We start from the raw sequence: 10,925 nt of genomic DNA, 5'->3' as shown, positions 1-10,925 counted from the left end.
AAGAGTCCAAGTAGTCGGAACTCTATCTGACTTACTATCAGGAAAAGAAACACCCATTAAATACGAAGACCAAGGAAATCAAATTTTAACTGTCCAAATTTATGGTCAGACCCTGTCCAATGCCTTAGCTGATCTAGGATATACAATCAATATCTTAAAAACCACTACTTGCCAAAAGCTAGGCATTACATCTGTAGAACCCACCTCTACCTTGCTAGAATTGGCTGACCGATCTGTGGTTAGGCCAGAGGGCACACTACATGATGTCATGGTCTCTGTTGATTCCTGGGAATATCCAACCGATTTTTTGATAATAAATCCCAAAACCCGACTTGATGGACATCCATTGATTTTAGGTAGACCTTGGCTTGCCACTGCCGATGCTTATATTGGCTGCCGGCAAGGAAATATGACCATAACCAGAGGACCAAATATTAAGAACTTAGTTCTATATCCTCCAGTGCAGCCAAGTGTCACAATAATCAAAAGTATAAGCACCATGTATCATACCTTACCGATAACATTAGATCTCCATTAACTATACAAGAGGCACTTGATTTCAAAGACCAAATAGTAGATGATGCCATTAATAATTTCATTAGTCAAACTAAACTCACATCCCACACACAATGTCATATGATAGAAGCAACATTTGATAACGAATTAGAAGAATATCCCCTTAAAGATACACATGATCAAAGTTACCTCTGTTGCAAATAATAAAATTGTGGAAATTGAACCGGGTAAAACCTTAAATATTAATGCCAACCTCACACCCGAGCAAGAAATGAAGCTCATCTATTTGTTAAGGAAATATAAAGAAGCATTTGCATGGGACTACCCTAATATGAAAGGAATTGACCCCCAATTATGTACACACCACATTTATATAGAAAAAGATGCGAGACCTGTTCGACAGCCTTAGAGGAGACTAAATCCTCATCTAAAAGATGTGGTAAAAGCCGAACTTCAAAAACTTTTAGATGTCAATTTCATCTATCCTATCTCCGATAGTAAATGGGTCTCTCCGCTTGTGGTGGTACCAAAAAAGAATGGGAAATGGAGAATCTGTGTGGACTACAGGGGGAATCTTAGTTAATAAAATAAACATTTCATGGTTAGAAATTTGACTACATTTAAGTGAAATAGTTTAAATTTTTATCTTAGTTAATAAAAGAACCATTTCATGGTTAGAAATTTGACTACATTCAAGTGAAATAGTTTAAATGTTTTATGTTAAAGTAATTTAAATGCTTTAATATGCTTTGATTTGATTTTATGAGTTTTGTCTTAAATTATTGGAAAGTTATTACAAATTCCAATAGTTAAAATTGTTTGATCTATGTATCTCAGGGCTTATGAAAATTTCAAATGGATTTATATATTCAACCATTTTAATAATTAAAAAAAATATAAAATATTAAAATCTTTTTATTATTTTTTAATTCTTTTATATCAATGAATTTCTAAACAATAGCTTATTATTTTTCATCCTTTTAAATTGACTTGCACCTTAAATGTAAATCAAAACTTCACATAAATCCCAAAATAGTTTCTGACAAGTTTAAACATGTGCCTCTTCTTTTACTTTATTGACAACTTTAAACCTGTGCTTCTTTTTCTGTCAAAGTGAATTATGTTTTGGAATAGAGAAACTTTGAGGTGGTTTTTTTACTGGGAGAAAATGTCATACTTGTTATATTATTAAAATCAAAGTATACATATTATTGTTCAATTACAGCCTCTTCTATATATCTTTTAAATCAATTAAAACATAAAAACCAACAAAATCTCAACAATTACAAAAAAACCAGCAAAATCTCAACTACAGTAACTTCCATTCAGATTATTGACATTCACCCTGAAAATATCAGCATCTTTTATTGTTATCACTAAAAAGCCAACAAAAATGTTGTAGTTATGACAACATGTGACCGTATTAATTATGGTCATGAAGAGATCATCATCGGTTCTTCTCTAGTGAAACAAGATCTTCTTCGACTCCTCCCAAGTCTGACTTCTACCAACATTTATTACCACAACAATATTGGACAATACGCATTATTGTCAGCTTGGAAAATAACAGTAAGTGAAATGAAACTATAGCTTGGCAGCCCTGTAATTTTCCAAATGTTTTTGCTCCACATTGAGCCAGAAACTTTAAAAGAAAAAAACATTCTGATATTTTTGGTTGAACAGATCGAAATCTGGGCCTTCATTTTGGTTATGAACATTAGAGTTACTAGTTACAATAAAAAAAATAATCGTACATTCTTGAAATGGAAATGGATTCATGTTGGTTTATAGCCTGAGTAAGTGCTAGATGAACTGCATTGCAAATTTGTCACAAAAATATTCAGAAATATATGTATGAATATTATAGAAACAATTATATTCAATCCAATGCCCAGAATCCATGGTCACAGAGACAAAGTTATATATTTTTTTACATTTAATGAGACCTCTGTGAGCTAACTAAATGCCAAATATACAGAAAGGCATGTCATCTCTCAGAGCATCACACTAAAGTACAATTTAGTCATAAGAGACTTCAAATACAAATAATACTATATATCAAATTGAAGATCAAGCACACGAATTGCATTCCCTGGCTAATAGATATTTATTCTATCTTGGGATGAGCTGGTGTTGAGTTATCGGGAAATCTAGTGTCTATGCGGAGCTACTAGTCCCACTAAGGCTGGTAACTACCTTAGAAACAAACAAACTAAAACCACTTTTGTTTTCCTTTATGAGAAGTAGATAAGAGGGGAATAAAGGAGACCAACCTCTGTCTTGCGCTTGTTTCCTTGCTTGATTCCTCTCCCTTCTGATAGATCTTTGCCACTCGCTTCCTCGTCTACCCAGCTTCAAAGAGTGCCTGTGGAATCAAAGCAACATAACACTATCCAAGAACAGAGATCTACTATCATAAACAATATAGGACCAGATATATATTGACCACACAAATGCATATATCATCAATCATACAAGAATGTGGAAGAAAACTTGAATAGCTTTATTAATAATCAAGAATAGCAAAGAGGATTACAACCAATTGTTCTAACCTAGCGTCATCCTCTCAGCAAGAAAGCCCTTCTTCACCTCATGAAAAGCTTAGATCACCCAACACTATGATGTTACACCAAGAAACCAGCAGCACTTCCTTATAAGATACAAAATTCCAGCCTCTAACCTCGAGATCTCTCGGATGAGAGATCTATATATAGATATTTGCAGAGGTGTGAGTCAGCTCTAGGTTTTTTATTAGTGTCTTCTCTCTGATAGTTCTTGATTCCATTTGGAGATCTCATTGATCTCTTACTCATCCTTGGGCAATTCTTAGAGGCAAGTGTCACGGGAGAAGTTTCTGGAAGATTCCATGATCATCCACCTCACAAACTATCTCTGCCACTTGTCTATTCTCGTCCATCGCACCCTATAGAAGGGATTTTCAGTATGCATCGCACCTCTCGTGTGCATTAGGTGGGATGCATCACACTTTGACCATGGAGCAGGTGAGATGGTCTATTTTTTACCAGTTCTTAGTAGTTTTTCATGGAGAACCTCTGGGAGATGATGTAATCAGCTGACCTTGTTATTTTAGGGGTTGAAACAACACTTTTAGGGACTTAGGAGCCCTTGGTTTATGGACATTTATGATTGGGGTTGTAGTGCCCAAAAATGTCTATAACAGTTGCCCCCTAAAGCATGAGGTCGTTAATCTTTTGATGTCGGGTGAAATGCTTTATCATAAGGATCCGAAGTTTTTTCAAGATGGAAGGCGACCTGTAATAAGGTACAATACAATACATTATTTTCAGGATCTAGCTGAGGCGTGCATTCCCATGCTCAGCTTTATAAATTCATTTTCATGTACATAAGACAGACAATCATCTGTGTGCAGACTGATGATTTTGGTAGAGCCATCATCCCTTGCATTGGATGATTATCTATGCAGCAATGATGTACATTTGATGTCTTTATTTTCCTGAATATATACCGCAGCTCGAATGGATGAAACTAGATCCGGGGTCTTCAATCTCATTTGATCTTCACTCAAGGTACAAGTCGATCCATGTGAGAGATGTTCTGGAGTCGAACATGGAAAGACATCGCCTGATTACCAGCCAATAACGTAACCTGTTAACAGGCACGAGAGGAATCACCGATGATGATGATGACCCTCAATATACTATAGTACAACTCACGTGGTGTGAATAAGGGACTTGGCATTGAACACCACGCAAAATCTTTTGGTCGAAGGCCATTGATGTAAACCTGTCGCCGGAAGTGAGAAACTTTCCATTGAGGCATGCAAGCTTCAAAGCACTGAAAGGGTTGTCCCTAAATCGACTTCCTGGATAATGAGCTGATGTCGACAAGAAGCGATCCGTCATAGGAGGGCCTTAGTGAATCCCACATCTATGACACGGAACGGAGCAAATGATTTTTATGGAGGTGAAAACGATCTGATGACTTAAGGTTCAAGGTGGCGGTCATGAAAGAATGGAGCGTAAGTGTATTGCAGTGGATGAGACACAGGTGAATTCTCTGAGCGACTTCTCTTGAACATATCGGCAACATTGACATGACGGATTGGTAGCGTTAACCCCAAATGTGGATGGTGTGACAGACCCATGGTGATATGACCAGTGAACAGAACAACCCAACCCGACTCGAATGCGGAGTGAAAGTGTCATGTTCAAGAGCGACTTGCTACCAATAAAGTTTCTTCAAGTTTTCTTCCCAATTTTTCCCTAGTCATTGCTGACCGGTACCTCTTTATTTTTATCAAGCTTGAGGAGGATAACATATGCTTGTTCTATAATTTTTCCATCGGGAAAACCCATCGCTATGTTTTAACAAGCCTGCCGATAGTGAACCTCATTCTTGTATGTATGGACAAGTTTGTCACTATTCAGTTTTAACGAGTTTAACGACAAAGATAACTCAGTCCTTTTCAATTTTAGAGAGTCTGAAAAGGGACGTAAAGAAAACTCCAATAATCCTTTTTCGTCATATAATCCCTTGAGTCCGAAAAAGTATAAAATAATACAAAAGGGATGAATTTTCGGTAATTTTAACAAGCCGAACAAAACAAGCGCTCGATATTTTTGTGTAATAATCCCTGAAGTCCAAAAAGATTAAAATCTAAAGAAGGGATAGCACTTCTGGTCACTTTAACGAGCTGGAGAGGCCAATTGCTCGGCAATCTTTTCATATTTTACGAGTCAGTTGAAAAGAGCTTAAAGGAGACTCCTTTTTTGAGGAATGAGTGATAAATTCGGGTAGCAGCTAATTCCAGGTAATGTTTGGAATTTTCCAATCATGGCAGTGTTACAAGGATGGCTAACAGGATCACTCTTCGCAGCTGTTCCTCAATAAGGGTAAACAATCAATTGGAGGTGAATGATCGGCCAATACAGAGTGGGGGTGATCATGAGAACATGACCAAGGTGTTAACCAGAAAAGTGTCTACTCAGAACGCCCCTATCCCACTAAGGTGTGACAGTACCTTAGAAACAAACAGAGAAAACTATTTTTGTATTCTTCTTTATGAACTATAAACGAAGAGGAATAGGATGAACCAACCTGTGTCTTGCGCTAGTCCTTTGATCCACTCTCTCTCCTCTTTGACAGCTTCCAGCTACCTACTCCCTTACTTGCCCAGCTTCACCAAGTTCCTGCAAGATCGCAGAAGAAGAAAACTACACGAAGACACAGATTTATATTCATAAATAGCTTAGGATCAGATTTAAGCTAAACATGCAAATATAACAAAACATCATTGATACACAAGTATGTAGGAGAAACTCAAATATTTTTATTGATACAACAAGAAGTTCCAGGAGGAGTTACAACCGATGATTCCTGATCTAGCATCAACCCCCCAGCAAAGGAATCCTCTCTTCACCTCCAACAAAACATAAATCACCCAATACACTGATCTCTATCTCAAAACCAACAGCAATTCTCTGCAGTGTACAAAATTCCAGCCTCTGGATCTCTGGGATGAGGGATCCATATATAGATGTATGCAAAGAGGATGAGTCAGCTTATGATTTGACTAGTGGCTTCTCTCTGTCAGTTCTTGCTTCCACTTGGAGACAGAGAGCCTCTTACTCATCCTTGGTCGAACTCAGTGAGGCAAGTGTCATTGGGGAAGATTCTGGAAGCTTCCATTGTCTGTCCACCTCGCGGAATGACACTGCCATTTGTCATTTCCCATTCAGCGCACCCTGGTAGTGAATTTAGGTGCGTTGCAACGCACCTAGCTAGTGGAGCAACTGAAATGATCCTGATTTGACTGATTCTGAGCAGTTTCTGGTGGAGAACTTCTGGGAGAAGCTGTAATTGGTTGACCTTGTTCCTCTAGGGGTAGGAACAACACTTTTAGGGACTTAGGATCCCTTGGTTTATGGAAATTTCATGCTTAGAGTTGTAAGGCACAAAAATGTCTATAACAGTTGCCCCCTAAAGTATGAGGCCTTTTATCGGGTGAAATGCTTTATTAGGAGGATCCGAAGTTCTTTCAATGCTGGGAGGAGACCTGTAACAAGATATAATACAATACATTATCTTCATACTGTTTTCATGATCTCGCTGAGGCGGGCATTCCCATGCTCATCTTTATAAATTCATTTTTATGTACACAGGACAGACAATCGTCTGATGGTAGACTGATGATTCTGATGAAGTCATCATCCTTTTGGTAGGAAGATTATCTGTGCTGCAATGATGTACATGTCAATGTCTTTATTTTTCCTGAATATATATCGCATCCCGGATGGATGAAACTAGATCCGGGGTCTTAAATCTCGTCTGATCTTCACTAGCAGTACAAGTCGATCCATGTGAAAAATGTTTTGAAGTCGAACATGGAAAGACATCGCTTGATTACCAGTCAATGATGTAAACTGTTAACAAGCGCGAGACGAGTCACTGATAATGATGATGACCCTCAAGGTACTGCAGTACAATTCACGTGGTGTGAATAAAGGACTTGGCGTCGAACAACACACAAAATATTTCGGTCGAAGGTCATTGATGTATACCTGTCGTCGGAAGTGAGAAACTTGCCATTGAGGCATGGAAGCTTCGAAGTACTAAATGGGGTTTTCCTAGATCAACTTCTTGGATAATGAGCTGATGTCGACAAGAAGCGATCCGTCAAAGGAGGGCCTTGATGAATCCCACATCAATGACACGGAACGGAGCAAATGATTTTGATGGACGTGAAAACGATCTGATGATATATGGTTCAGGATGGCGGTCATGAAAGAATGAAGTATAATGTATGGTAGTGGATGGGACACGGATGACTTCTCTGGATGACTTCTCTTGAACATGTCGGCGACACTTATGTGATGGATTGGTAGCATTTACCCCAAATGTGGATGGTATGGCGTGACCATGGCGATGTGACCGGTGAATGAAACAACCCAACCCGACTCAGGCACGGAGTGGAAGTGTCATGTTCAAGAGCGACTTGCTACTAATAAAGATTCTTTGAGTTTCTTCCCAATTTTTCCCCAGTCATTGCTGACCAGTACCTCTTTATTTTTTTCAAGCTTGAGGAGGATAACATATGCTTGTTCTATAATTTGCCCTTCGGGCAAACCCATCACTATGTTTTAACGAGCCTAGCGATAGTGAAACTCATTCTCGTCTAAAGACAAGTTTGTCGCTATTAATCTTTTTAACAAGTTTAACGACAAAGATAACTCGGTCCTTTTCATTTTTAGAGAGTCTGAAAAGGTACGTAAAGGTAACTCCAAAATTCCTTTTTCGTCATCTAATCCCTTAAGTCTGAAATAGTATAAAACAATACAGAAGGGATGAATTTTCGATAGTTTTAACGAGCCGAACAAAAAAAGCGCTCGATCTTTTTGTGCAATAATCCCTCAGGTCCAAAAACATTAAAATCTAGAGGAGGGATAGCACTTCCGGTCGCTTTAACAAGATGGAAGGCCAAAACTCGGCAATCTTTTCATATTTTACGAGTCAGTCAAAAAGAGCTTAAAGAAGACTTGTCTTTTGAGGAACGAGTGATAAAAAGGGTAGCAGCTGATTCCACGCAAGGGTTGGAACTTTCCAATCACGGCAGTGTCACAAGGATGGCTAGTGAAATCACTCTTCGCAGCTGTTCCTCAAAATGGGTAAACAATCAAATGGAGGTGAATGAACGGCCAATGGAAAAGTGGAGGTGACGGTGCAAACACGACCAAGGCTTTAATGGCTAAAATGCTTCATTCACGGTGGTTATTTACTGGGGAATAGTTCATTTTTTAATGAGCTTAAACGCAGGTGGAAACACTTGCTCATGTCTTATGTTTATTTTTTAACGAGCTTGAACTATGCGCTAAAACTGCTCGATTAATCCAGTCATATGATAAGAAAGTCTCATATAAAGCGGCAACTTTTAGATTTTTGCCCCACATCCTTTCTTTATGCAAGTTAGGTGACGACTAATCCTACGAGTTTAAAGGGTTAGAGGTCCTAAAAATTTAAAAAATAAATAGCCGCCCTTCGCTTGCACTCCAAAAGGTTTGCATGCCCCCAGGTATAAAACAGATTTTCGAGGTCTCCCTCTATTCAAGCTGACAAAACATTCGTTTTATCAGGAAGGGTCACCCTTTATTCGAGCTCACAAAACATTCGTTTTATCAGGAAGGGTACTACCTCTTACAGGTTACCCAAAGATTGTTCTATTTACGGCGTAAACAAAACACTTCTCTGGCGATGTCTACCGAGATAAATAAAGGTGAGCGACGATGCCCGCTACTCACATAAATTTGACAAGAGAATCTTATTCTAGAATAACCCCTCTTCCAATCACGGATGGGGTACAGACTAGTCATATTCTCCCGCGGAAACCTACCCTATACCCGAAGTTTTCCTGCCGAAGCAGACCAAGACGCATGCCCCCTGGGTTTCAGTCATATCCCTCTGAATTACTCACGCTCATCGGGAGGACGGACTGGAGATTGAGACATCTCTTGCGCGAAAAGACCATTTAGGGACGGTATATGACTATTTTCTATGCGTGATCCGGGAAATGAAAGCTGGTCCACGAGCTTGACCACTCTTCCTTCGTGCGGAAAACACATTACTCTAAAGAGTGAGGAAACGATGGCTCCCATGCAATCAATATAGTCTCGTCCAAGGAGTAGGTTATAATCCAAGGGTCCTTGAACAACCATTACGTTCATTTGAACTGTCTTCCTTCTCAATGTTATGGGCACATCGGGAAGGATCCCTAAAGGTCAACTGGTTACTTTATCAAAGCCTGTCAGATTTCTCATTTCAGGCAAAAGCGATGGCGAACCAAGCGCTTTCCAAGTAGTAGAGGAAAGGATACTCACAAAATCCCCCTCATCTATGATGGTACCAGCCATGACCATTCTATATATTTGAACGATAATTCGGAATGGTATGCTTACTAGTAAACGGGGTCTGCCTAGTTGATTCCAATCGAAGGAGACAACTAGGTTGCTTGGAGGTGGGACCGAGTAGACGGCTGGGTATGGCTCTGACGAACTTCCCTCCTGCGGTAAGGGAATGGGTGGGTTGCCCCCATGTTCGTCAAAGTCTGTGTTGATGAAAAGAATTTGGACGGTGTCATCCTTGTTCTCTTCAGTGACTGTATCATCCGAAAATAAAACCTTTGAAGGCAAAACCGGGTCAAATTCCGCCTCGACCTTGTGACTTTCGTCTGGTATGGATTCAGATGGTTTATCTTCGATGATAGGCGCTTCAGCTGACCACTTGAGTGGGCCAGCTGGATTCTCAACTAGCGACGAACTCGGCAAGAGTTTTTTATATCCAGGAGGAAGTCGTAACGGTGAAACCGGACGATCATCCAAAACTCTTTTCGCTTCGTCTAAGAAGGGACAGTGGTGGACGACATGATTTCCTTCACACAATTTACAGGGAAATCTAGCTTTCCCTTTTTGTCGTGGGGCTTCACTTTCGCTAGTTGACGGTGTGCTTTCAACATGATCATCAGAGGTTGATGACACCGGATTGTGCAAATGAGGAGACCAGTCACTTAGTATCCGAGGGATGCAAGGAAAATCTCTGTGAAAGTGGTCTCCTTTCCAAATGACACATGGCGATTTAGGCCTGGTCGATGCAGTGTGTGGATTTTCATTAGATGACCCTCGTTTTCCCCCATTCGCCTTTGGCTCCTTCTTCTTCCTCTCTTTCTTCTTCTTCTCCTTCTTCTCCTTAGGAACTTGGCTTTTGGCTTTGCCAGCCCTATCAAGTGAAGAGGAAGGAGGAGAGGAAGAATTAGAGGAAGTAGACGGTTGGTGGGCAACTCTGGACTCGTCTAATTGCTTATTCGATTGTTTAGGAATAGTGGTGTTTTGAACGACATTGGTTGAGAAGAGCCAGACTGGCAAGCCAATTGTCAGTCCTGGAAGCGGCAATGTGGCCATATGGGGTGCACCAACATCTCCCCAAGAGGAGAAGGGACTAGGATTTCCATCAAGGGGAATTCCTTGGTTGGTAGACTCCATTTTCTCAACCTAAGATCAACGTAGGAAAAGGGTATGAATATTCCGTTTAAAATAAATTTTAAGATGCTTTGACACAACTTGTTTTTTCAATTTTAAAGAGTCGAGAAACAACAAAAGATGACTCTAGTCTCCTTCGATTTTTAATGAGCCTGAAGTGACAAGTGCTCAAATGGACCTTTTCCGTTAAGGAGTCTGAAAAGGAACGAAAGGGACTGCTCTAGAGATCTAGGTAGAGGGAGTACCAAACCAATCGCAAAACTGCAGAATACTTTTTACGGTACGACAGTCAATCTTCCTGAATGCTGTGTTCGATGCATTGCGATCAGTAGGGCAGCCGACACGGCTTCCTATGGATAAAATGTTTTAAGCCTATAGGGGTCTCCCTATATATACTCGACG

The sequence above is a fragment of the Pinus tabuliformis genome, chromosome X (assembly GCF_031772625.1).
Source record: "Pinus tabuliformis cultivar Carrire ecotype Pingquan chromosome X, CPIR1, whole genome shotgun sequence".
In the NCBI taxonomy this organism is placed as follows: Eukaryota; Viridiplantae; Streptophyta; class Pinopsida; order Pinales; family Pinaceae; genus Pinus; species Pinus tabuliformis.
Note: the sequence above shows the minus strand (reverse complement) of the source record.